Source organism: Pseudorca crassidens, chromosome 4 (genome assembly GCF_039906515.1).
Source record: "Pseudorca crassidens isolate mPseCra1 chromosome 4, mPseCra1.hap1, whole genome shotgun sequence".
Lineage (NCBI taxonomy): Eukaryota > Metazoa > Chordata > Mammalia > Artiodactyla > Delphinidae > Pseudorca > Pseudorca crassidens.
In genome coordinates this window covers 36,129,726-36,156,929 of record NC_090299.1, presented here as the reverse complement: position 1 = coordinate 36,156,929, position 27,204 = coordinate 36,129,726, and the positions used below count along the sequence as shown (strand labels likewise).

At 48.4% G+C, this 27,204-nt stretch overlaps 1 protein-coding gene across 2 annotated transcripts in view; it reads right to left on the bottom strand.

Annotated features, from left to right (window-relative positions):
* C4H4orf50 (chromosome 4 C4orf50 homolog) overlaps positions 1–27,204 on the bottom strand; it is a 116,286-nt gene that overhangs the window by 18,615 nt on the left and 70,467 nt on the right. The window contains exon 13 of one of the 2 annotated variants that reach the window (XM_067735478.1): positions 13,425–13,517. The exons of the other annotated variant lie outside the window; for it this stretch is intronic. The gene's annotated coding sequence lies outside the window, so the exon portion shown is untranslated. The remainder of the gene's footprint in view (positions 1–13,424; positions 13,518–27,204) is intronic. 2 annotated transcript variants of the gene reach the window in all.

Genomic DNA, 27,204 nt, shown 5'->3' with positions numbered 1-27,204 from the left:
CAGAAATGAACACATTGTAGATAAACTATACTTCAATAAAATTTTTTAAAAAGTAGACCCAAGATTTCCAGACCACCTACATGGTGCCTACCCTACCAGATGCCCTCAAGATTATTTTGGATGAAATTCTGTAATCCTAACATTACTGTCTCCTCGTCCCCATGTTAAAGAAGACAGAACTAAGACTCAGAGATGTCAAGTAACTTGTCCAAAATCACCCAGCTGGAAAGTGGCAAAACTGGCGTTCGAATCCAGAGCTGCCTTGGTCCACGAAGCCCAGATTCTCACACAGCACCTTGCTGTCCCCAGAAAGGTTCAGCGCAAAGGGAAAGCCAGTGCCTGAGAGTCTCTGAGACGGTGACCTCATTCACACAGCCCTGCTCAGCTAGCCTGGGTTGCAAAAGCTGGACATTTTTAGCACGTACCCAAAAGAAAATTAAAACATGCAGAAAAGTACAACCGAAAAATCTCAGTGATCTTAACAACAAAAAGTAATAGGAATAACAATGGTGGGCCAGGATGCAAGGAAGTTTGTGGGTTTCAGTTCCTCCGTTTCTACCTTGAGTCTTGAGGCACAACCCCAACCCCAGAGGACATTTCCTTGTCGAGCTCTCTAGTGCTGCAGTGGTCGCCTCAGGTCTCAGTATGCACAGGTCATCCGGAGACATCCAGCCTCGGATGCCTGTAACTCATCGTGAGCCAAGCAGAGGCCCAGGGCCAGGAGGTGCAATCAGCTCAGAGTGCAATGAGATGCCGCAGTCATTCATCAGAGATCCAGGGACTGGATGGACGCAAATGATGACTCAGAAAAATGATGCCAGGGCCGAGGGTGAGGCATGGAGTGAAAGGGCAACGTTAGACAAAGAAAACACAGTGTCACTTCTGTCTTCAGGAAGCTCCAAGAAGAAACCCCCAGAGACAGGAGACCCCAAAAATTCAACAGCAAGAAGCAAAAGATGAGGAGGGGTTCCCTGGCACGACCCCCTCCACCATAGCAAGGGTGTCAATCATCGGGTATCACAGAGCAGAAAGGGTGGTCGGCTCTGGGTTAGAATCTTTTTCATGTCTTGTGTGAAAATTCACATGAAGCAACGCAGGTGACCCTGACACACAGCATGTGTCCAGTCACTGGTGGTTTCTTTCTCTTCCCTCCTTCCCCAGCCATCACCCCGAGCCCCAATTCTGTCTGAATGTGATGATTTTGTCATTTGAACTTTTCAGCTCGTCATGATGCGCAGCTCCCTGGGGCTCCCTCACTGGTCTTTCTCGCATTCACCTGTGACCCTGCAATCAACTTTCCAAACCAGCAGAGACAGTGAACCAATGCCAGGGCAGGTCACACCCCTGCTTAAAAACTCTCCAGCAGCACTCAGAAGAAAATGCAAAGTGCCCCCACTTCCAGCCTCCTGAACGGCCAGCCTCCCTGACCACATCTCCCAACACTGATTCCCGTACTCAGTGCCCTCCAGGGACGCTGGCCTTCACACCGTCCCTTGAGTCTCCAGGTTCTTTCTTGCCTCAGGACTTACACATGCTGTTCCCTCTGCTGTGATGCTCTTCCCCACAATACCCAGAGGGCCTCTACTCATCCTCCAGATCTTAGCTTAGCTGTTACTTCCTCTGGAAGTTTCCCCACCCAGAGGCCCCTGTCATGGCCCCCACGTCCCTCTTCATAGCAATTATAAGAATTGAAACTGATTTATTTCTCATGTAAGAAATGAATCATTTATGTACCATTTCAGTCTGCTTTAAGCTGTGTGTGGCTAGGATGGTGTGTCTGGCTCACTCCTGGCTGAAGCTCCCACACGAAGCCCAGCACCTGGCACATCAGAGGTATTTAATAAATATTTGATAAATAAAATGTTTAATAAAGAGATAAATGTCACTTATCCTGGACAGATAACATGTTATCCTGGGTTAAAAGACCTTCAAAGGAGTTGCCTATTCTTCATTCACATTTGGGCTTTAATGGTTAGTCATCTTTCTTTTCAGAGAAACAAAAAAGCTGAAACAAAATAAAATAAAAAGAAGTTTGCACCCTTCACTGACAATGAACACCAGTGTTTCTCTCTCCTTTAAGAAATGATCTAGGGCTTCCCTGGTGGTGCAGTGGTTGAGAGTCCGCCTGCTGATGCAGGGGACATGGGTTCGTGCCCCGGTCCGGGAAGATCCCACATGCCGCGGAGCGGCTGGGCCCGTGAGCCATGGCCACTGAGCCTGTGTGTCCGGAGCCTGTGCTCCGCAACGGGAGAGGCCACAAGAGTGAGAGGCCCGCGTACCGCAAAAACAAAACAAAACAAAACAAGAAATGATCTTATAATCATAATGGTCATCATCACGCAGTATTTAGGGTGTGCTGTGTTGAGAGCTGGACTCAGCTCATCCTCACAGCCACCCCAGGGTGGAGCATTGCCCTCACCTCCCATGTCACGGATGAGCAAAGGGAGTCATGGGTGCTGAATGCCTTGCCCAGGTGACCTGCCTAGAAAGCAGTGTTCTGGAGGCCAAATCTGGGCAGTTTGGGTCCTGAGCCACGTTCCTGACCACTCACATCACCACCTTTGGAAAGAAAAAAAGCAACCCAATCTTTGCGCAGCTAAGTCTTTACCAGCAGTCAAGGTCATCGGTAATGAACTTGTCTCCTGCTCCGTGCTGGGCCCCCAGAGGCTGGCGCCGCAAAGAGGAGGGGAGTCAGGGCTGGGCCTGGCCTGGACACAGCACGTGATCTCAGAAGGAAGATTCAGGGGAACGTGAGAGCAAATCACATCTTAGCTGCTTGCTGGTAAATCGACTTTCCCCTCAGCCACCTCTCAAAGGCATTTTAGGGAAACTGACCGCGTCTGTGGCCCTTCTGAATTTAGTTAGTCTCTTTTGCAAGTAGCCCTAGAAGCTCGTGCCTGGCCAAGTGGGCCACCCCAGGGGTCACCTGGGCCCGGACTTCATGTCAAAACCGGCTGGAAGCTTTCAGAAGTGTCAATCCCTGGACCCCTCCCAAACCAAGTGGAGGGAGTCTCTGGGCCTGGGGACCAGGCATCACAGTCATTGAAAACTCCTCTGGGTGTCTCTAATGTGCAGTCATGGCTGGAATCCTGACCCAGACCACATTCCTCTCCAGGCAGATGGAGAGACTGGGGCCTGGAGATGCCGAGGGCTAACTCAAGGGCCCATGGGGCCTGGTGGTTTTCTTCTTTAAAATTTTTACATTTATTTTTATTTTTGGCTGCGTTGGGTCTTCGTCGCTGTGCCCGGGCTTTTCTCTAGTTGCCGCGGGCGGAGTCTACTCTTCGCTGCAGTGCGCGGGCTTTTTATTGCTGTGGCTTCTCTTGTTGCAGAGCACGGGTTCTAGGCACTCAGGCTTCAATAGTTCTGGCGCACAGCCTCAGCAGTTTTGGCTTGCAGGCTCTAGAGTGCAGGCTCAGTAGTTGTGGTGCACGGGCTTAGTTGCTCCGTGGCATATGGGATCTTCCCGGACCAGGGCTCAAACCCATGTCCCCTGCATTGGAAGGCGGATTCTTAACCACTGCACCACCAGGGAAGCCCTGGCCTGGTGGTTTTCAAAGAGAACTTGTTAATACGGCCTCTGTCGGAACAGATAATAGTCTGTGTTTCTCAGGTGAGGACGTTGCCAGTGAGCTGCAGGGCGGGGCTGATGGCAGCTCTCAGGGCTCCTCTTTCTCGTTCGGGTCCCTTGGCTGTGCCCTTTCCGGAGCTGGAGGTGCTGCTGCCGACTCTGGGGCCTATTTTCAGCTCAGAGGAAGCCCTAGCTCTTCAAGTTAGCAGATCTAGTGTGCAGTTTTGGTGGATATCGCAGCTCAGGCAGGTTCTGGAAGTCTGACTGGGCTAACTGGGGATGACACATCAAGTCTGCCCTGCTCACTCCTCATAAGTTGTGGACTGAGGCAGGTGCAGATGGGGTAGGGGTGGGGGGCACATCCCTTCTTGGGGGGGCTTATCTGCCTCAGTGCCTCCAGCAGCCCTACTGAGCCCCTGCCAGGCGGCTGGGTTCAGGACGTTCCCTGGAACATTCCCTGGGGACAAGCATGGACAGTGAGGATGGCTGCTCTGTCTCCAAGAGCCTCCTTTGTATCTTTCCTGAAACCAGGGTCAGTGAACACAGCGCTGAGCGGAAGCCCCTTTGCAGGGTTTACTGCTGTGAGCAAGACGGGGACACTGCTTGGTGCTCAGGGGACTCCAGAAGGACCACAGCAGGTGAAATCGCTGCTGAAATGGAGGTGGGTAGAGAAGGAATGCTCACGCCCTAGTTATCATCATGTGTTGCAGAGCTGTTAGAAGCTTGGCCACGGAGCCAGCCTTACCAGTTCGCTTCCCGCCTCTGCACTCACTGCACTGTGATCATGGGCAAATCAGTTAACCTCTCTGTTTCCACGTCTATAAAGAGGCATGATAATAATATCTACTTCACAGCCTTGGTTGTGATGATGGAGTGAGTTGATGTGTGCAAAATGCTTCTAAAACAGCCTGGAGCATTATAAGCACTTATGTGTTAGCTGCTGTCTTAATCCATTCAGGCTGCTATAAAAAGTAGCATAGGCTGGGTAGCTTATAAACCACAGAAATGTACTGCTTGCAATTCTGGAGGCTGGAGGCCCAAGATCAGGATGCCAGCGTGATTGTGTTCTGCTTAGAGCCCTCTTCCAGCTTGCAGACTTCCAACTTCTCTCTGTGTCCTCACAGGGCAGAAGAGGTGAGGGAGCTCTCTGAGGCTTCTTTAATCAGCGCGTTAATCCTGTTCGTGAGGGTCCCACCCTCATGACCTAAACACCTCCCAAAGGCTCCACCTCCTAATACCATCATATTGGGGGTTAGGGCTTCAACATATGAATTTTCAGGGGTACAAACACTCAGTCTATAACAGTTGTGACCATTGTTTCAGCTTGTGTGATGAGGGCAGGAGAATAAATAGTGAATTTGAGTTTTAATTGCAGGTACTATGATAGTAGAGCAAAAGTAAACAACTTTGTTCTGATCAGCAAGAAAGATGTGATGTTAGTTCTGCAGGTGAGTAAAAATTGGTCCCTTTGGGCAGAGGCTGAACCACTAGGAAGTCTCGGTTTGTGCCCCATGACCACGAGTGACCCTTGGACCACAAGTCAGGGTAACTGTGGGATGTGGCCTGCTGATTTGGCTGATACCTCTAGTCCTGGGCTAGCTGCTGGGGTGGGGGTCAAAAGGACCCCATCCATCCATTTATGGTCTCTTCCGTCTTGGGAGGATCCCAGGAGAAGAGAAATGTCCCAGTGGGGCTGTGAGATTGCTTGCTGTAGAGTAGGTGATGGAGGTAAGTAGGCTCCTGTACTTACTCTTCAGGCAGTTCTGCATTGCTCAGTACTGCCTGGGTAAGGGGATTCTTTGGGGTCTTAGAGAGAAACCAAGGGCTCATCCCAGTTGAGCAGTGAGCTGGGGAAATAAAATATGACTCCCATGGACATGTATCCCAGGAGCCTGAGCCCTGGGATACATGCCATCTGGGAAATATACATACGTGTGTGTCTGTGTAATGTATATGAAGGTACGTGCCTTCATGTGCACACACAGGGAAAGGGATGAATGCTGTAAGACGGTGCAGATAAAGTGGAATGTGGGTTAGAGGTTGCTTCCAGCTGATGGAAACTGCTGAAGCCTTCGAGGAAGAAGTTGCTTTTGAGGCAGCGTCCAAGGGCGGGAGGGTTTAGGTGTGGCGTAAGCTGTGAGAAGGACATGGGGTGGGGAAAGGCAGCATGTGTCTCTCGAGGAGCCATAGGGTTGGGTGTGTTGGCAGGTGGGGCTGGAGATGGAGGAGCAGGAGGGAGAACTGGAGAGGGTGGCAAAGGCTACCAACGCTGAGTTTAGGAATTTGGACTTTTCCCTGCAGATAACAGTGAGATAGATTCAAGAACTATTTTTGCACACTGGAGTGATATAAAAAGTGCTGCTCTTTGAAAGAAAGAGCAGTCTGTTGGCTGGTACAGAGAGGTGAGAAAATGGGGACGGGGGAGCTGGTCTGAGGGTGCTGGTGGTGGAAGGCGGAGAAGAGCTCAGCTCCTCCATCAGACACAAAAGGCAACTGAGCAGCTCTCTGATCCCACTTGGACGTCCCTGTAGGAACCGGTAACTGGAGCAGCGATAGCCCAGCCCTTGATCCCCAGCGCACTGGTTTCTGCAAAGGGCGGAAGTGACAGGAACCCAGAGAAAATGCAAATAGAAAGATCTCAGGGTGACGGCCCAGCTCAGATATGAGCACTGTCGGAAGACAAATGAATAACCTTGTGGGTTGGAGTAATGCACGTCTGGTCCCTGAGTGCCTAGAGACTGGCTTTTATTAAGTTAGTTCAACTCAATGCTCATCCATCCACATCTTCCAGGTGCCTCGTCCTGTGCTGGGTGTTGGGGAAACGCAGGGGACAAGACAAGAGTCCTTGGCCTCAAGGAACTTATAGTCTGGGGGCCGGGGTGAGGGGAATGAACCCACAAAAGGACTGGCACTGCACATGACGGGTAACTCCATAGAAGAGGTCACAGGGGGAGAGTTCTGACTTACACATCACTTTCCTGGCTCACGCGTGGACTGTTGGCACTTGAGGGCAGGAACAGGGCTGTCTGCCAGCGCCAGTACCCACGGCAGTTCCGGGCACAGGGTGGATCTATCATGTGTTTATTGAATGGAGGGAGGGATGGATACAGAGGAGCTGAAGGTGTGGAGGGACCCAGGGAGTTTGGTGGTCATCAGTCTCCACGCTCCAAGTAACACGCCCCTCACAAGCTCTTAATTGGTTATGTTTTCTCACTGAGTCTCTAAACGACCCCCTGAAGGCAGGAGGATAGAGTTTCATCTCACACCATGCGTCTCTCCTGGCTGCCCTAAATTTTAATCAGTCCTAATCATTATCAACATGTTCATAGCACTTTAGCATTTCCAAACCACTCTCCACACATTATTCTCCCTGCGATCTCATGCAACTCTGAAGGGCTGGACAATGATCAACTTTACCGAGGGTGTTCGTGATTTTCCGTGTCACGGGAGAGAAGGGAAGCGATGTTTTACCTGTGTCCTCATGCGCTGCTTGCCTTCCACATGCTGTTATTATCTTTTCTTTTACACATGTAGCTTATTTAATTATCTCAGCAACAATGCCAGGCAATTATAATTCCTATTTTGCACATGAGAAACTGATATTCAGAGAAGTCAAGCATTGTCCCCAAGGGTGCACAGCAAGCGAGTTGGGATTCAAACCTGGTTCTGTCTGATTCCAAGTATAGAAATAATGACAACAAACATGACGAGGATGATGATGATGATGATGGTGGTGGTGGTGGGCGTTTGCTGAGTGCTAACTCTGGGCCAAGCACTGAGCCTGGCACGTCATGTGTTTTATTAAATTAATAGTCAATTTAATACTCACTGAGTATTAACTTAATACTCAACACTAATTTAATACTCCTGACAATCCCATAGGGTAGCTACTATTATCCGTGCTGCTTCTTTCACCGGGTCAGATGCACTGCGTATTGTGTATTTCAGGGAAGGTGATGGGGGCCATTACCTGATGCTTCACAGGCATTGAGTAGCTCCAGGTTAAATGCTTTGTGCTACCAGTTTAGGGCTCAGTGTGCAGCACGGCGACAACTTCTACTTTCTATGGAAAGTAGAAATGAACCGGACATCGGGAGACTTCCTCCCAAGAAGCATAAATGAAATGTACCTTTAGACTTGATAGGATTTGAATTTTGTTTTAAAATGCTTATTCTCATGGACCCTAAAAGGGATGACTTCAGCTCTGAAGGATGAAGATTTTTCTAAGAATTCAAGATGGACTAGGCAGCCTGGGGCAATACTAAGCTCCCTGTTGCCAGAGATGTCCAGGTAAAAGGGGCAAAAAGCTAAACATCCAGGATATAACAGTTCTGTGCTGGGGCGGGCAGGGGGTGGGGTCGGTCTCTCCACAGAAAGGGGAGCACCAAAGCAAGTAAACAGGCGTATAAATATTTACAAGGCAGTGAGGAAGAGAAGGGCATCCCTGGGAGCTGGAGCAGGCCAGGGGCTGTCAGTGGCTGGTGCCGGCAGCTGGCAACACTCACAGCCCAGGTGTCCTCCGCCTTGGTGGAGGTGAATTCCACCTTGCGGAACATCAATATCAGACCAGGCCTCTCTGGGCCTGAGATGAAGTGAGACCCAAAACAAGAACATTCTGCTACCTTCCTTAAGAACAGGCTAAACAGGGTAGGTGCAAAGCACAGAAATGACCAAACACCCCCTATGCTGGCTGCCTTTATTTCCTACGGCTGCTCCAACAAATTACCGCAAACATAGTGCCTTGACACAACACTACTGTGTTCTCCTACTGTTCTGAAGGTCAGAAGCCTGAAATGGGCCTCAGTGGCTAAAATTAAGTGTCTGCAGGGATGTGTTCCATCCTGGAGGCTCCAGGGGAGAACCCATTCCCTTGCCTTTTCCAGCTCCTAAAAGCTGCCACATTCCTTGGCTTGTGGCCCCTTCCTCCATCTTCAAAGCCAGCCATGGTGGGTTGAGTCCTTCTCATTCTGTCTCACTCTGACACGTGTATTCTTCTGCCTTCCTTGTCTACATTTAAGGACCTCGAGATGACACTGGGCCCGCCTGGATAACCCAGGGTGGCCTCTGTATCCGAAGGTCAGCTGATTTGCCACGTTCGTTCCCCTTGCCGTGGACCATAATACGTTCACAGGTGCTGGGACGTGTTTGGGGAACATTATTCTGCCTGCACACTGGCTAATGTGAGTGAGGGCTGTTGCTCCACCAGTGCATCTGTGCCTTTGCTCAATCGAGGCTTCCCTGCTTTGAGATGAGATTTAACGCGACGCCCAGTTGCAGGATGAGCCCTGCTTCCTGACAGCATCCAATGCAGAACAAAGCCCTTCCTCCCTGAAACCTGCCCCAATCCACGTCCTAGAAGCCCACATCTTGCAATCAGGCCTCTCTAGCATGTTCTAACTGGACGCCCCACATTCCCAGTGGTGTGTGTCTTTTCATCTCACCAAGCAACGGACCCAACTTGGTCAGCGGCTGGGGAGTTCTTGGTGGTCTTTGGTGGGGACCCTTGGGACAGCTGGGGTGAGAGGATGGAGTGTGCATGGCCGTGGAGGCAGAGGCTGGAGTGGCCAGCTCGGCATGTGGCAGGGTTAAGAAGAAAGTTCCAGGAGGCCATGACTTTCCAGCTAAGTATAAATGGAAAGAAGGAGCTTCTGGATGAGAAGCCCAAGGCGGAGAAACTGTGCTGCAGAGGCTGGGGGCACACCGGTGGGTGCTCGTGGGTTTGGTAGGGTCTGGAGTTTCAGGGGGGCTATGATGACGAGCCAGGGGCTGCACAGCTCCTCGGCAGCCCAACGGTGGAGATTAATTGTCACTCCTTTGTGATAGAGGAGGAAACGGCCTCCGAGGGTCACAGGACCCAGGGCCAGTAAGAGGGGCATGTGGGAAAGGCGAGCAAGAACCCACCGCAGGGCCTAAAGGGGCGTCCACCAGCACGAGGGCAGGCTCTGGCCCCCAAACCACAGCCCATCTGACTGGCCGGGTCTCCTCCCTCAGGGAGGAAAGGCAGAGGCTGCGTCCAGCCAGCAATCTGGAACCAGAGGTTCTGTGTAAACGTGAGGTGGGAGGCAGGGACGGGGGTGTCCGCTTGCCACAGTTTAAACAGCGTCAGAGGGGCAGCGTTACCGATGAGGATAACACGCCCCCCCCCCCCCCGCCCCGCTTTAGACCCGCTTGAGTTTCAGTTGCTGTGGGTCATCTGAGCAGGATTAGGAAGGAGGCTGATGAAGGAACAGGAAGGTTGTAAGGTCCGGAGGGAGGTCTGGGCTGGAGCCAGACGCCAGGCCAAGGAGCATACCCTGGGGAAGAGAGCATCAGCGGGCAGGAAGAGGCTGGGGATTCCACAGGCAGGAAGGAGAGCGGGAGAGGGCGGCGCCCAGGCCCAGGGAGAGAATTCTGCAGAGTGGGCTGAGAGATCAAGTACACAAAGACCAGCAGGTGGCCTCGGAGCTGCCCAGATGGAGACCTGGGGGCAGTGGTGTCTGATGAGTGGGGCAGGGAGCAGCGTGGGGTGGGCAGCAGCCAGGCAGAGTGAGTGGAGGGCCGGGTGAGCCAGGAAGCGGAGGAGCTGCAAACACAGACTGGGGAGCGGCAGAGAGGACATGCGGAGGAAAGCAGGGACTTGTCAGTTTGGTCTGTGCTTAGCCTGAGGCAAAAAACCAGGGGTTTGGGGGTGCTTGACAGGAACAGCTGATGGCGGGCATTCTAAGAGGAGGCACAGGGCAGGGGCAGAAGTGGCAGAGAGGGAGCCCCCTTCCTTTGGAACTGCAAGAAAATGAAGTATATTGGGGAGGGGTGTTGGTGACCTCCAAGACTCAGGGTCCCATATTCTTTGTGGAGAACTATTCCAGGCAGAGAGGGTCTGGGGAGCACAGGGGATTGTGTAGGAAGTGGTCACCATTTCTTCTGCAGCCTGAGAGCTAGAATATAAACAAACTTGACCCAAAGCCACAGGGCCAGGCAGGCCAATGGTCACCCCGTGGGGTGGGCTGTAACCACGGAGGTTCTGGAAGGGCCGAGTGACCCCCGTAGGCAACCAGTCTGTCACTGGAAACATTGACAGAAGGGTGGCTGCATCAGAGACGGGTCCCTCTCCTAGGCATCCCCAAATTGGGTTTCTATGGCAACCTGCCTCCGACCTGCATATCCCTCAAACATTTAGCTCCAGCAAAGCACTTTCTGAGCATGGGCTCTGCACTCTCAGAGACAAGGAGGTGTGGTCTCGGCCCTGGAAAGCCGTGGTCTTGTCGGGGAGGCTGGAGAGAGACAGACACTCCACCTGGGTTTAGGATGAGGACGGCGCTGGGGAAACTGAGGCCAACTCCGGACTCGTCCTCGGGAACCAGGGATGACTTCCAGAGGTGGCAATACCTAATAAGAGTTGAAAGTGAGCTGGAGCTAGTGAGGCAAAGGAAGCTGGGGCCTGAGGGAGCTGGGAAGAGTGGCAGCCCAGGGAAAGTTCTCAGCAATACAGAGAAGAACTTGAAGAGGAGACAGGGAAGATGGTAAGGTGATGGTGTGGTGGTGGTGACGTGGGCCTCAAGGAAACTTTCCCTTTACCGTATGTATGTATTTCTGTCAGGTTTACACTTTTATAAGGAACCTGTATTAATTTGGTAACTTAAATATTCATAAGAGTCAAAAAATGGGAACCTCCCAAATGCCCATCAACTGATGACTGGATAAGCAAAGGGTGGCATAGCCACACAGTGGATTATTATCCAGCCATAAAGAGGAAGGAAGTGCTGATGCTACAACGTGGATGAACCTTGAAACCACGTGCTGAGTGAAAGAAGCCGGACACGAAAGGCCAAATACGCTATGATTCCATTTACGTGAATTGTCCGGAAGAGGCGAATCCACAGAGACAGTAAGATGGATGGTTACCGGGAGCTGGGAGGGGAGGGAATGGGGATTGTCTGCTTACTGGGTATGGAGTTTGTTTCCTGGATGTTGAAAATGTTCTGAAATCAGAGAGCGTTGTTGGCTGTTCAATATTGGGAATGCACTAAAAGCCACTGAATTGTAAACATTAAAATGATTAGAAAGATGAATTTTACATTATTTACCTCCATTAAAAAAAAAAAAAGGATGACCCAGCAGAGCACCTGTACCCTTTGACCTGGAGACCACATGTCTGATCCAGAGGAAGAGCTAAATAAGTTGATTGAAATAAACCAGTTTAGGGACTTCCCTGGTGGTCCAGCGGTAAAGAATCCAACTTCCAATGCAGGGGATGCGGGTTCGATCCCTGGGTGGGGAACTGAGATCCCACATGCCTCAGGGCAACTAAGCCCGCAAGCCACAACTACTAAGCTCACGCACCTCAGTGAGAGAGCCTGCGTGCCACTAACTACAGAGCCCACGGGCCCTGGAGCCCGCGCACCACAACTAGAGAGAGAAAACCTGCATGTCACAACTAGAGAGAAGCCGGCAAGCCACAACAAAGAGCCCACGCCACAACGAAAGATCCCTCAGGCCTCCACTAAGACCCGACACAGCCAAAAAAATAAAGAAAATAAATAAATTTAAAAAAAGAAATAAACTAATTTATAAGTAGAAAATGTCACACACCCACACCCCATGACCATTCATTCCCTGTTTCCCACCCTGCCAGGATGCCTGCTCACGGGCCTTAAGAAGAACCACAGTGCTTCCATCGCCCATTCAGGTTCACTCATTTACCCACTCATTCATTCAGTAAGTATTTTACGGGCGCTTTCCGTGTGCCCACATTTGAGGTGAAATGCATGGAGGTGCCGCCTCTCAGATCTCAGCTGTGGAGGGGAAGGCAGCCCAGGAGCCGATGCACATGGTCAATGGCCATGAACGCTGTGAAGCCACCCAGGAGGGTCAGGGGTGGGGAGAGGACTGGTGTGCAGCCTCTCTTGCAGCCAGCTGTGCCTCGGAGCCAAAGGACAGGTCATTCAGAGGTGACTTGGTAACAGGGCCTCAAAAGCAGGTCTCGTGGCAACAGATGAGTTGGCTGCACGTGTCTAGGGTCACCATTGGGCCTCCCGTGCCTCAAGGGCCGGGAGTCCCTCCAGACCCTGTCGCCTTCTCCAGCCCATCACTGACCACGCCCCCCTGCAGCCACACTCAACGCCTCGCCGTTGTTCTAGCTTCTGGCCCTTGTCCATTTTGTTTCCTTTGCCTAGAACCTTCCTGCTTTCTACTCCTGCCCTCTGCCTGGTAACTTTTCCGATCTTCGTGTTTCAGCTTAGACGTGGCCTCCTCCAGGAAGCCTTCCTCAACTATACTGCCGATCCAGGGTCAGGCACCACCTCTGGCTCTCAGCACTGATCACACAGCGTCACTATTGTTTGATTTCAGCCGTGTGTCCCTGAATGGACCCTGAGCTCTGCCAGGACCAGAGACCTGACTGTTATCTCTGTGACCCAGTTCCAGCTAGGTGAAGAGGTCTGCAAATATGGAACGAAATTAATACACAGAACTTGCAATATTAAGGAACATAAGGTTTATAGTCTTCTATTATGAACATTAAATGTTCATAATACACCTGATAATTTCATTGAGATAGAGCTTATTAAGTCAAAAGTAGAAATAAAAATCTTTCACAAAATTTCCCTGAACAATGTGTCTTAATTCATTTCATATTCATTGAGTGAAGGAATAAGAACTGCAGAGTACTTAATCTTACAAGGTCAAAGACAAAAGCAGTAAACAATAAACAAAGCTCTTTGGCAGGTGGGCTGGCTCTCTCTCCCTTTCATAGACACACACACACACACACACACACACGCGTGCGCGCACACACACACACACACGCGCGGACAGCTACCTGAGACAGCAGCAGTTCTCAGTCACCAGGGAGTGCAGGGAGCCTATGATAAAGTACCTTTGTTTGTTCTCACTGGGAGCTGTAGGGAAGCAGCCGGCAGGTCCACGGGGACAGGACAAAAATGGAGAAGGTGAGATTCTCCATGAGCTTCTGGAGGAAGAAGGGTGGGCATAGCATTAACTGGAGGCAAAAACACCCCGCACCTCCCAGTGATAAAACATCTCCCAGGGGCTATGAGCTGTTCTTACCATGGAGGACACCTCCTGTCATTTCCAAAGGGGCAGTGACTTCTGACATACAATTCCTAAGAGTGACACCTCCAAATTAATATGTCAAAATGCTTTTTAAAAATTTCTTTTTCCCTACTCTATAATTTTTATGTGCATCTTAGTGCTTTTTGGGAAAATAGATAAAAAACAAAGGTATTTGGGGAAATAAACACAAAAAATTAGTCAGCTTCCCAGAAAATACATTTGTGTGTGTTTTCAACAGAATCAAGATTATAAAATTTCACAAGCATTCTGACTTAGCATTATAAGATTTCCTCAAAGCATAATGTTTGTAGCAGCTGTTGTAAACAGCTGTAAATCTGCCGTTTTATCTTTGTATACCCACCTCCTAACCCTGTCCTTGGTACACAGTAGGCACTTAATAAGTATCGCTATGTGTCGCAGGAAGGCTAAATGGCCAATATTTCATTGATGGGATACACTGCCATTTACTTAACCATTTCCTGCCGTTGGACGTTGAGGTTGTTTCTATAGACCGGCTGTTATAAATCATTCTGTGATAAATTGTGCATATTATATCTGTGTGTCAATGATCAACCAAGTAGAGAATCCCCTAAAAGGGGTTTACCCAGTCAAAGGGTGTGAATAATTTTCAGGCTGCTGGCTCATCTGCCAGCAGACATTTTTTTTCAAGCCAATATCTGCCTTATATTAAAGATTGGAAGTTGGGTAAATATTCCTTTATCCCAAACCCAACACCAAGGTAGCTAGAATTTACATTTTGTTTTGCCAAAGCAAGTGCATTCTCCTTTAGGAATAACATTGCATTTTCTTGACATGAATGTCAATATGAAATACATACTTTCGAGAAGTCCAAGAGAACTGACTCTGACGGGAATTGTATTTTAATAACAGTGACTTGCATTGAAAGCCAAAGGATGGAAGGAAAGGAGATGGGAAATTTACAAGTTACTTCTTATAAACAGAACAAATAAAAGGGAGAAACTCGGGGAAATGAATCCTCTGTCCCTTAAGCACGTCTTGAATAAATACAGTGGCAGCAAAAAGCCAGAAGCTGCCCGGAGCTCTGTTTGAGCCAAAGCCAGAGCCTCCATCAGGAGACATCACTGTAAAATTGGGAGAGAGTTAAAAGTTCAAGTGCCTGATCCAGCTACCTAATTCTGCTATCATCTAATAAAGTGTGATGAAGTGTTGAAGACACTAGATCATTAAGGGCTGTTGTGACAACAAGCAGCTTCAAATATCAGACATCCCACAGCCACTGAAGTTTACTGAGCGCTGTTTACTGTGGTTTTCACAGGAGAGGTTTATAGCCTCATGAATGTGTATGACCTTTAACATCTGCTCCTGTGTTCATAGACTCAGATGACACCTCCAGGCATGATGACAACCAGGTGTTGTATGGATATCGTTAGGTCCTGGCAGAGGCTGTCTGTATTGGGGGATGGGTGCAGGACTGAAAATCTGGGAACCTGGGCTCTGAATGCTGTGACACTCTAGCACTGACTTGCTTTGGGTCCTTGGTCAAGGCGCTGCCTCTCCCTGGCCCCAGATTCATCCCCCTTCAGTGAGGACCTTAGATTGGATGGTCTCTGTGCGCCTTCCATTTCTTTGAAAATATCAACTAGTGATAAGAGCCAACATTATTGGGTGTTTACTACGTGCCAAGGGTCTCAAAAGCTCTACGGGACCAACCCTTGCCACCCCGGTCCCATCCCAAGCTCTCCTTTCTATCACCTCAGACTGACTCTGGCTTCAAGTGTTAGCTCAAACCATCTTCAAATTCCTCTGAGCACTTTTTTTTTCAGTTGACCACCTCCTAGGGCTACCCGAGAGGCAAAACATTGAGGTTTCATAAACTGTGAAATAATAGACAATTTTAATCATTTTAATCAGCGCATACGTATCTGAGTGGCCCGTCCCCAGTGTCACACTGTGTGGACAGGTGTGGCAGCTTTGTAATGGGGTGCACGGAGCCCCCCAAGCCCAGACCACCTGAGGAGGTCAGATCGCTCCTCCAGAGCCTGGGTCACCCTTCCAATAGGGGTGCAATCAGCTCCAGTTTCCGTCTCCCCTGGGAGCACGTGAGTCCCCTGAGGGCAGGGACCACGTTTAGATTCAAACCTGCCATTTATGGTGCTGGGTCCAGGCCTGGGAGATGATCCAAAAAATGTTGAAACGCATAGGTGGAAGGAGAGAGGTGGGGAGGGGACAAAGGAAGGAAAGGGGGATGGGGGACTGCCCCGGGCAGGATGGCATCAATGCCTCATGCTTAGTGAGCAAACAGTTCAGCCCGACTGGCAATCTCGCAATGAAGTGAGATCTGTTCTCCTGGGTCTGTTCCAAGGAGACTAGGATGAAAGCGCGGTGCCCGGGATTTCACAGGTCACTGGAATCCGTCTCTGTCAGGCCCAGCTGAAAAGACATTCCCAGAGTCTGGGACTGAGCTGGTAACACCCCACAATGAACCCCCAGGGCCTCACCATCCAGGCACTTGGCTGGTGTGTTCCCATGACCTCGGGGATTTGTAGCCAGGGCAAAGGAAGGAGAAAAACAGAAGCGGCTCTAAGAGGGTTTCCAGGAGGAGGCATATTTGGTCTCCTGCGTAGAGGAACACACCCTCACGTTGGTGAAGATTTTCCACTGTTAATCTCCCAATGGAGAGATAGAATAATTGACCAGGATTCTCACTTCATGGAGGAGAAAAAAGACTTAGGAACAAAGAGCTATTTACCCTGCAGCTCTTAAGAGGCCAAGCAGAACTAAAAACCTGCCCATTTTGACCCTGAGTCCACTCTCCAAACACCATGCTCTGGCTTTGCCCTTATTCTCTCCATCCTAACACAGAAGGCCTCCCCTGCTCCTAAGATGACCCTGCTCCACTTTCTCAGCAGGAGGATTCCTCGTATCCACCTCCTCCAGGAAGTCGTCTCCGATTAGGCATGCCTGCTCCCCCCATCCACCCACTCATCCCCTGGCCGGACCAGGTCTCTTCCTTTGGGCTTTAACACAGAATTCACCACCCTGTGTTGTACTTGTCTTCGATGTCATTTCCTCCCTCTATTCATTTATTCAAGAAAATTTATAGAGCGCCTAGAGGAAAGGAGACTGAGGCTGGGAAGTCCAATTGTGCAAAGCCATACAGAAAGCTAGATCAGAAGCCATGTGACTGTATGTTCACTCAGTGAATTTAGAGAGAGTTGCCACATGACTCCCAAACACTCAGCTCTTTCTAACACCTGCCGCTTTATGGGGCCTCATTTCTGCACAATATTTGGATTTCGGCCCATCCTCCCGGTCAGGACGGCAGGTGTAACTTAGTAACAGGAATTAGCCCAGTGGCCACCTGTCTACACAGGCACGTGGACCATGCCCACAGGACTTGACTGAACGCCCCGTAGAGCAGAGAGGGTATCATTTTCACTCTAGCACCTTCCGTCCTTGGTCCATTTATGGAGTGAAGCAGTGAAGCTGGGCTCCTTTAGAGAATCCAGCCATCCAAGAGCGGCGTTTAACTCCCAGATCTGCCACCAGATAGAGAGTAACTCTTTGGAACCTCAGTTTCCTTTGCTGCAAGATGAGAATATCACTAGTTCATAGATTGGTATAGATGATGCATTAATGATGACATGCAGCCCAGCTCCTCCTGGGCACTCAATAAATGGCACACACATCATTATCATTACTGTTAAATGCTACCATCTCTGCCCTACAGCTTTTCTAGATAAGTTTCCTTTTAGAAGAGCTACCCCACAAACCAGGGATCTGGAGGAACACTGGGGTGAGAAGAGCTCGGGTTTGCTGCATGGACTGTAAGCAACCCAGCACGTTCTTGAGACCATTAGTCCTTCTGCTGCTCAGTTTTCCCATCTGTAAAATGGAGATTGTCGGACCTGCCCTCCTCTCTCACAGAGGGCGGAGGAAGGATCCGATGCAGTGAGGCACATGAAAACGCTTTTTAAAAGAGTTCTTTAAAATTCACTTCGCAGAATACAAATATATGCTGTGACTGCCCCACTGAAAAACTCCGGATGGCTCCCTACTGATTCTGGGAGGAGATCCAAATTCCCGAGGCTACCATTCCCAGAACTTTGTGACTGGGGCTTTTTCTACTTCTCCAGCCTCTTTGAATGGCAGTTCCTGCCTGCCTCCTCCCATTCCCACCCCCATATCCTCCATCTGTTGCGGGCGGGAACCTCCCTGACCTCTGCTCTCCCGTCGAGCATCCATCACATCAGGCTACACTCCAATTACTTGCTCATGTGACCAGAGTCCCCGAGGGCTGGCGCTGTCTCGCTCAACGCCGTGTCCCCGACACCAGCACTCGGCCAGCCCAGACTTGCTAAATGTCTGCTGCAGGAAAGTAGGGGGTAGAGGGCTGTCTGAGGCACGGGCTGTTTTTGTCCTGTCCTATGGTGGCTTCTCCCTGCAGTGCTTAGTCGCTTGTGGGAAACAGGCCGGGGCAGCAGCAAGGTCCTCTCTGGCCTGGGCCCACACGGAGGACCCATTCTTGAGGCTAGTGCTCAGGCAGCCCTGGGAGGCATGGAGGTCAGCCCCCTTCAGGACAGAGAAAAGCCAAAGCGCTGGATCCTGGCGATGTGGCTGCAGTGGGGAGGGGTGGGAGGAGGAGGGCAGAGGAGAAGGAGAGGGGAGACAAAGGGGGAGCAGAGGAGGACAGGAAACAGGCCTGCTTCCCCCTCTTTCTTTTAAAACTGGAGAGGGGGCTTCCCTGGTGGCGCAGTGGTTGGGAGTCTGCCTGTGGATGCAGGGGACACGGGTTCGTGCCCCGGTCCGGGAAGATCCTACGTGCTGCGGAGCGGCTGGGCCTGTGAGCCATGGTCGCTGAGCCTGCGCGTCCGGAGCCTGTGCTCTGCAGCGGGAGAGGCCACAACAGTGAAAGGCCCGCGTACCGCAAAAAAACAAAACCAAAAACAAAAAAACTAGAGAGGTCAGGTGGTATACGGGTTGAAAGCGGACTCCAGGACCAGCCTCTCACCACCTGAGCCACCACTTAACCGCTCCATGCCTCAGTTTCCTCATCTGTAAGAAGGGATAATCAAACAAAAGTCTACACATGACAAATGCTGGAGAGGGTGTGGAGAAAAGGGCACCCTCCTACACTGTTGATGGGAATGTAAGTTGGTGCAGCCACTATGGAGAACAGTATGGAAGTTCCTCAGAAAACTAAAAACAGAATTACCATATGATCCAGCAATCCCACTCCTGGGCATATATCCAGACAAAACTATAATTCAAAAGATACATGCACCCCCTATGTTCATAGCAGCACTCTTTGCAACAGCCAAGACATGGAAACAACCTAAATGTCCATCAACAGCGGAATGGATAAAGAAGATGTGGTACATGTATACAATGGAATACTACTCAACCATAAGAAAAGCATGACATAATGCCACTTGCAGCAACATGGATGGATCTAAAGATTATCATACTAAGTGAAGTGAGTCAGAAAGACAAATACCATATGATATCACTTATATGTGGAATCTAAAATATGACACAAAAGAACCTATGTATGAAACAGAAACAGACTCAGGGACGTAGAGAACAGACTGGTGGTTGCTAAGGGGGAGGCGGTTAAGAGAGGGATGGAGTGGGAGGTTTGGGTTAGCACATGTAAACTTTTATATATGGAATGGATAAACAACAAGGCCTACTGCATAGCACAGAGAACTATATTAAATATCCTATGATAAACCATAGTGGAAAAGAATATTTTAAAAAATGTATATATATGTTCAACTGAATCACTTTGCTGTATAGCAGTAATTAACACAACATTGTAAATCAACTATACTTCAATTAAATTTTTTTTTTTTTTTTTGCGGTATGCGGGCCTCTCACTGTTGTGGCCTCTCCCGTTGTGGAGGACAGGCTCCGGACGCGCAGGCTCAGCGGCCATGGCTCACGGGCACAGCCGCTCCGCGGCATGTGAGATCCTCCCGGACCGGGGCACGGACCCGCGTCCCCTGCATCGGCAGGCGGACTCTCAACCACTGCACCACCAGGGAAGCCCCCCCAATTTTTTTTAATTAAATAAAGCGCAGGACTCCACAGGGTGGCTGTGAAGCTTAAAAGACTAAATAGTAATGAGTGCCTGGCACCTAGTGAGCGCACAGGAAGTGTCAGCTGCTATTCTTAAAAATCAGGCATCATTCAAACGTATTGATCCTTTCCACTCCACCACTGTCTTTATTATCTTTCTGTCCAAATATCATCAATTCAAAATTTTCAGCAAGTTTCCTTTTATGGGAAAACTCAACACAGAATTGAACTTAAAAAAAAAAAAAATCATTTGCCGCTCCCCTACACAAGAACTTTCTCAGCTCTTCATGTCCTACAGGAGAATTCCTCTCTTCCTTGTCTGGCCTCCAGCGTCCTCTGAGATCTGGTCCAATCAGCCTTTGCTCTGTGTCCTGCTGCTGCTCTGTGAATGCTCATCCCAGCCACACTGATCACTGGCACATGCCTTGCCCATGCCTTAGCTTCAAATCACCTGCCACATCTCAGACACCCAACCTCCCAAATTCTAAACTCATCCTCATCTCATATGTCACTTCTGCAGCCAGGCTGGGAGAAGCAAGCATTCCTTCCATATGTGGATCTGGGGGTCCCGGGCCATGAGATCCTAGGGCCTGGGAACAGGATTTACTTGTAAATAATAACAATAACAATAATAGTGGTAGTAATAACAATAATACATTTATAATAATAATGCTAATGGCCACTGTTGTATAACCATGTTTATGGACCAAAGACCATGCCAAGCATCTTCTCATAGCCTGGGAGGCAGCACAGTGTCGGCTTAATAGCCTGCATTTGGACCTAGACCACCTAGGTTCAGATCTAGCTCCCCACTTTCTGGCTGGATGACCAGCTCTGTGCCCCTGGGTGACAGTGCTGTGCCTCATTTTCCCAGCTGTAACACAGGGTTAGTAATTGTGTGCGTATACGATTGCTGTGATGCCTGAGTTAATACACATGAATGCTGAAAGCAGTGCTTGGCACAGAGAAGCTCTAGACTCATGACTGCTGTTATTAAAGGTTGTTATTTTTTTCCACCCAGCAGCTCTATAAGGAAAGCGTTTTGCAGAAGAGGGAACCAAGGCTCACGGAGGTGAGAAACAATCTGGAATGGGGGGAAAGAGCCACACGGGATTCGGATTCGACCCGTTTGTTTAACCCTGAGGCCTGAGCTCACGTCTTCTCCGCATCGCCAGCATTGACTGGAGTTTTGCTCTCATGTTTCCACAGGATCAATTTGTGATCACTGGAACTTGCTGGAAATGCAGAATCAGACCCATACCTATGGGCTTGACTGCTTGTTGACAAGACCCCCAGGTGATCACGTGCACTCTGACCTCCGAGTGCCCAGCGGGACACGCATTCACTGTCCTGTAAGGCAATGGCTACCTTAGTTACTGCTGTGCTCGGGGCATGGAGAGCATCAGGCTGAACAAGAAACGTTTGTTAACTGACCTCAGGAAGAATATCATACCCTCCAATTAAGTTCCTGCTGTCCTCCTTCCAGGCATGGTCTCCTGTGCTTAGGACCAGATTCCTGAGCGGATGGAGACGTGGTTCCAAGTGGTGGCCAAGGCCTGGGCTCTTAGGTGGCCAGTCATCCAGTCTGTCCATTCGGCAAATATTTCTTGAGTCCAAGCTTGATCTGGGCTCCATGCAAGGTGTGAGGTTGTGAAGTTGTGAAGAAGACCAAGGAAGACTTTGGTCTCCCCCAGTATGGCAGATGGGATAATTTCCTGCTGGATAAAGCACTTAAGGCATCTTCTGCATGAAGGGTTGAACTCACAAGCCCGGAAGTCTACCTGATAGATGCTGCCCTGGGAAGGCTGTGCTGTTCTCTGTAAATTAGGGGAATGGGATTTAACACTTATGCAGAGACAGTCATGACCCTGGAACTGAGACCACCACATAAGCTAGGACCCTTGAAGGAATGGTCCCTCAGCAAAAGAATAGATCAGATGGAGAAATTCTACCTTTAGCACAAAAGATCACAGGAATGCTTGTCTTTCTCAGCCAGAGCTCTAGGTGAGGAAAAAATATCTCCCTTGAGAACATGTGACCACAGGCCTGTATCTCATGGGAATGTGGGGTTGAACTCATACCGTCCAAATGGCCCATAAATCTCCAGTGAGTAAATAAACAGGAAACGGTTTTCTGAGCCAGTGAAACTCTGGTTATTATTCTCCTAATATTCCTAACACCCACAGGCCAGTGATATTCCAGAAATTCCTGGGCCAGTAATGCCCCTGATATCGTTGAGCCTATAATACTGTTATAGCTGAAGCTGAGACACCCAGGACTCACACCAGTAAAGCCCCACAGACCAAGATTACAGAACACCCAAGGAAGCAAGTTTTTCATGAATGGAGACCTAAGACATAATCAGCAGAGTTAAGTTCCCCAAGAACATCAAATAGTAGAACTATTGGATAGAGACCATAAAGTAGATCCTAAAAATAACATCTAACTTTTATCTAGCACTTATTATGGGTCAGGTACTGCTCTAAGAGTTTTTGTTAATATATTGACTCGTTTAACCTCAAAATAACTTTAGGTAGTTAGGTGTTATTGTAACTTCCACTTTAAAGATGATAACACTGACGTACAGAAAGATCACAGGATCTAAGTTTGAACCCCAGTAGTCTGAATACAGAGACTTCCTGCTGCAGAAAAATACAGCAACCTTGAAGATTCATCTGAGGAAATTAACTAGAACGTTACTTAGAGAGATAGACTTAGAAAACATGAAAGAGAGGTTATGAGCTGAGGAAAAATAAGGTAGTCCAACAATACTAATATGAGTTCCAGAAGGAAAGAAAGGAAAAAGGAAGGAGGGTAATAGTCAAATATATAATGACAGAATTTTACAGAAATACTGAAAAATATAAATTCTCAGATTCAAGAGTTATGTTCCAAGTGGGATAGATAAAAATAAATATGTCTTACAGCAGAACTTTATAATCCCAAGAGAAAGAGAAGATCCTAAAAGCAACCAGAGAGAAAGTGACAGATTACCTAAAAACATACAGCAATTACACCAATAGCAGGTGTTTTGACAGAAGCCAGAAGACAATGGAATAACATCGTCATATTACCAAGAAGAAATAACTGAGGATCTAGAATTCTATATCCAGCTAAATGATCACTCAATAGTGAAAGCAAAACAAAGACATTTTCAGGCAAAAACTGAGAAGGCTAACTGCTAAGGTGCCTTGCTGATAAAATGCTAGCAATCCACAGGCTCCTGGGAGAACTAAACTGAACCCGAAAGGAAAACATAAAATACAAGAGGGAATGGTAGGCAAAGAAATTGGTAATCTAAACAAGTAATGACTATATAAACTAATAATGACTAATTTGAGATGTATAAAAACAGAGTGGAAATATATTATTGGACAATATGAAAGATGCAAAAAGATATATCATAATTAAAGTCTTCTAAGATCCTGTGTACAGGTGGAAGATAGAGATATTAATCCAAGGACGCACATTGAAACATTAAAGAGTAGTCACTAAAAGAGTAGAAATATAATGTATACCTGGGGTAAAATGTGAAATAAAGAAAACAATCAGTTTTACAGAAAGCAAGAAAGGAGAAAAATAAGAATCATAGCAAAGACAGGGTAAATAATAGGCACAAAACAAGATGATGGAAATCAAATGTATATATCAGTTATTATAATAATTATAAATGGACTAAACTCTCCATTAGAGATCAGGGAACATCCATTGGATTTCTAAAATAAAGCTACATGCTGTTACCAGAGACACACCTAAAATATATGGACAGAGAAAGATTGACTTTTAAAAGAATAGGAAAAGTTGTACCAAGCAAATACTAACCACCAAAAGAAACTCAATATAGCTATTTAACTTTAAACAAAATAGACCTGAAAACACAAAATGTTATAAGGATAAGGAGGGTCACTACCTAACTGTAAAACAAAGATTGATAGCATGCTAGAAAAATATTAGACTTAAATGCATTGAATAATATAGCCTCAAAATACGCAAAGCAAAACTTAAGAAAATTAGAAAGAGAAATCGCTAAATCTACACAATAGTTGGATGTTTAAACACACCTTCCTCAGACCTTGACAGATCAAGCATACAAAAGCACCAGTCAGGACAAATCACATTTGAAGAACACAGTTAACAAGCTTGATACAATGATATATATAGGAGTCTGAAAGTAATAATAACTCAATACATTTCATTTTCAAACACACGTGGAACATTTGCAAGAAGTAATCATAATCTTGGAAATAGAGCAAGTCCCCACAAGTAAAAAAGATATTAGGGGGGTTTTGTAATCCATTTACTGGGTCCCCTAAGCAAGCCATTTTTCTCCCTGGGCTTCAGTTTCCTCAGATGAGATAGTTGAACCGATTTATCCCCAAGTCTCAGATAACTGCTTTATTTTTTAAGCTTAATTTAGATTATCCCCAGTTTCACTACTGCTAAATATCACACGGATCAAGACAAATTCTTCTTTCTCACTGTAAAAACCTGTCAAATCCCTTTCACAATATAATGTCAGTTTTCTTCTCTTTCTTATCATTTCAAACAAATGACGCCTCTTTCGGCTTGCCTTCACCTTAACCTTCCCAAGTTGGCTGTTGAGACAGACGGCCCATTCATGTTTATCTGCTTCATTGATTCATGAAAGAAATAGACCAAACCAGTCATCACGCAGCCCCTCAGTCATCGTCCACAGCCAGGCAGCATCCTCACACCGTCCTGTCTCCACGGTTCTCGCCCCTCCGATCTTTTCTCCACACTGGGTCCAGAATGGTCTTCCTAAACACACAAAGTCATCCCCCTGCTGGAAGCTCCCCTATGGCTGCAAGGGAGCCACAAGCTCAAATCCCTACAGCAGCCCAGCAGCATGCTCAATGGGTCCCTTCCCTGGCAAAGCCTGAATGGGGATCCTTTTCTTCTGAGGATCTAGACTATGGAAAACTCTGCTCTATTGTTCAAAGGCTTTCTTCTTGGTTTATCTACTCCCCACCCTGCACAGCTTTAGAATCTGGCAAATGTCTGGAGGAGAAAATGAACCGGGTATTTGATTCCCCTACCCCCGTCTCTAATTCTGTCTATCTGGCCCCATGAGTGGGCATCTCTCTGTACCTAGCACCAGCATCCACTGTACCAGGCCTGGGCTCATGGCCTTGCCCCCAGGTAGCAAAAGACCCCAGAGAAAAAGCAGCAGCTGGCCCTCCACGGTTCTCCCCTCTCCAGAACCTGGCTGCCTCTAGTTCTCACTGTTTCAGCAGCTCCCTGAGGATTTAAACGGATAACTTTTATATTTTATATAAAACAGACTTTCTCATTGTTCTTGGCAGGAGTGGTTGTCTGCTAACGACTCCATCTTTTCCAGGACTGCAGCTCATTTTTTAACCCCGAACTTGCTGGCTTCAGAAGTCCAGAGGCAGGAGCAATGAGCTTGTGGAAGAAGTGCTGTGTCCAAAGTACCCTGAACTATGTGTCCAGGACATCGGAAAGTGACCTGACCAAGAGCTCCCACAAGACAGATTGTGGCTAGGTCATTCTATTCCCCCTGTCAATTCAGGCCCCTCAAAAGCCATGCACCTCTCTCTTCCTTAGTGCCTAGGGAGAACTACACACCTCTGCTGATATTAACATGTTTCTCATCAACAAAATCAACGTGACTTTGCCATCTGACCCCTCAAAAGAAATCTTACCTCTCATCTGTAACTCAGTTGGCTAGTCTGCATTTTATTCAGATCCTGCATTTCTCAGTGACAGAAAAAGCCCTAGTGCCCTCCTCCCAGCTCCTAGCCTGCAGCCTGGATCCCCAACATCTCAGTCATTTTAAGGGGTCTGCAGACGTGGCTGGAATGTTCCTAGTATAGTGAAGTCCTTGAAGCTAATTTTCCTGTGTGGATAATGGCTATGGAAGCCAATGCACCTGGCCTCAAAAATGTTAGCTGCTTCTGTGGAGGACTGTTTGCAAAGCTGGTCAAAAGAATCCCTCCCTCCTCTGTGTGCATATGCATTTGTAATGTGATTCCCCCGCCTTGTCACATGGTTGGAGCAATAGAGAGGGGCAGAAGTGACCGTTGTGGGTTTTCTGAGCCTGGGGCTCTGAAGCTCTTAAAGCACGTGCTCTCTCTCTTTTGGAACGCTGCCTTGGGACCACCAGCTGCAGAAGCTTGAGCTAGCCTCCTGGAGGATGAGAAGCCTCCTGGAGCAGAGATGAGCATCCAACCTGAACAGAACAGCTGACTGCTGGCTGGAGCCAACCACCAGGTTTGAGGCCATCTTAGACTACCCAACCCCAATCAAACTGTCGGATGAGCATGGCCACATGAGTGACCCAGGTGAGATAAGCAAAAAAACTACCTGTCACGCCAATCCAAACTCCTCACCAATATAGGTGAACAAATGAAACAGTAATGGTTTTAATCCGTAAGCTTCGGGAGTGGTTTATTACTCAACAATATCTAACGAATGAGCCTTCCTTCTGCCAATTACATAAAGTGTTCTGATGATGATGATGATTTATGTTAACTGGGTGCTTCCTCTGTGCCGGGCTCTAAGTGTTTTACAAGTTTAAAGCTCTTATGTTCTTACAACAATGCTATGAGTTAAGGACTCTCATTGCTAACAAGGAGACTGAGGCCCCAAGAGATGAGGCAATTTGCATAAGGCCGCAGAGCAAGCAGGTAGTGGAGTGGGAACCGGAACTCCGGTATGCTGGCCCCAATTCCTACATCCTTTGCCACTGCCCACACCACTTCTCTCTCATCCTGAAAATCTCCCCCCCCCCCGGCAACCCCCCATTCCCTCCCCACCTCCTGGTAACTTCCCTCTGGGGCCTGCATAGAATGACACGGAAGGAAGAACTCATATTTGTCTACTGAGTATTCATTTACACAATAACATGCACCACACCTGCTGGGTGCCCAATACTCTTCTAGAAATTAAGGATACCAATTGCTAGAACACAGTAGACCAGACCTCTGCTCTTAAAGTCTAAACACGTGCCTAGCACATACAACCACTCTTAGCACATTCCCTCATGGGATCCTCACGGCAGCATCATGAGATAGACAGCACCATCCCCCTCTTACAGATGAGGCTGAGGGGAATAAGGACACTCATTCAAGGTCACCTAGGGCTTGGGACCCAGGGTGTCCTGACCCCAGACCTAGGCTTTCCCCAATTCACCATGAGACCTTCTTCCACCCACAGCTCCTTGAGGATGGATGTCCTCCAAGTCTTCTCCAAACTAAAGACCCCATTTCCCTTCTTTGTCCTTCTTATGTTTTGGTTTCAATCCCAAGAACCTCCTGTTCACCAATGTTTATTTTTAAGACTTGATTTCAGCTCAATTGTGTGCACATTTATGGAGTGCGGGGCATCTGCCAGGCACTGGGTAAGGGGATGGCGCTCAGGGGGAATCCCAGTCCAACTGCTTAAGAAAACTGCAGAAGAGGTGGCTGCTGGCTTGAAATAATATGGGGTGGAGCGTGGGTTACATATGGACTGAAAAGGTCTCCCTTTCCACACACCCC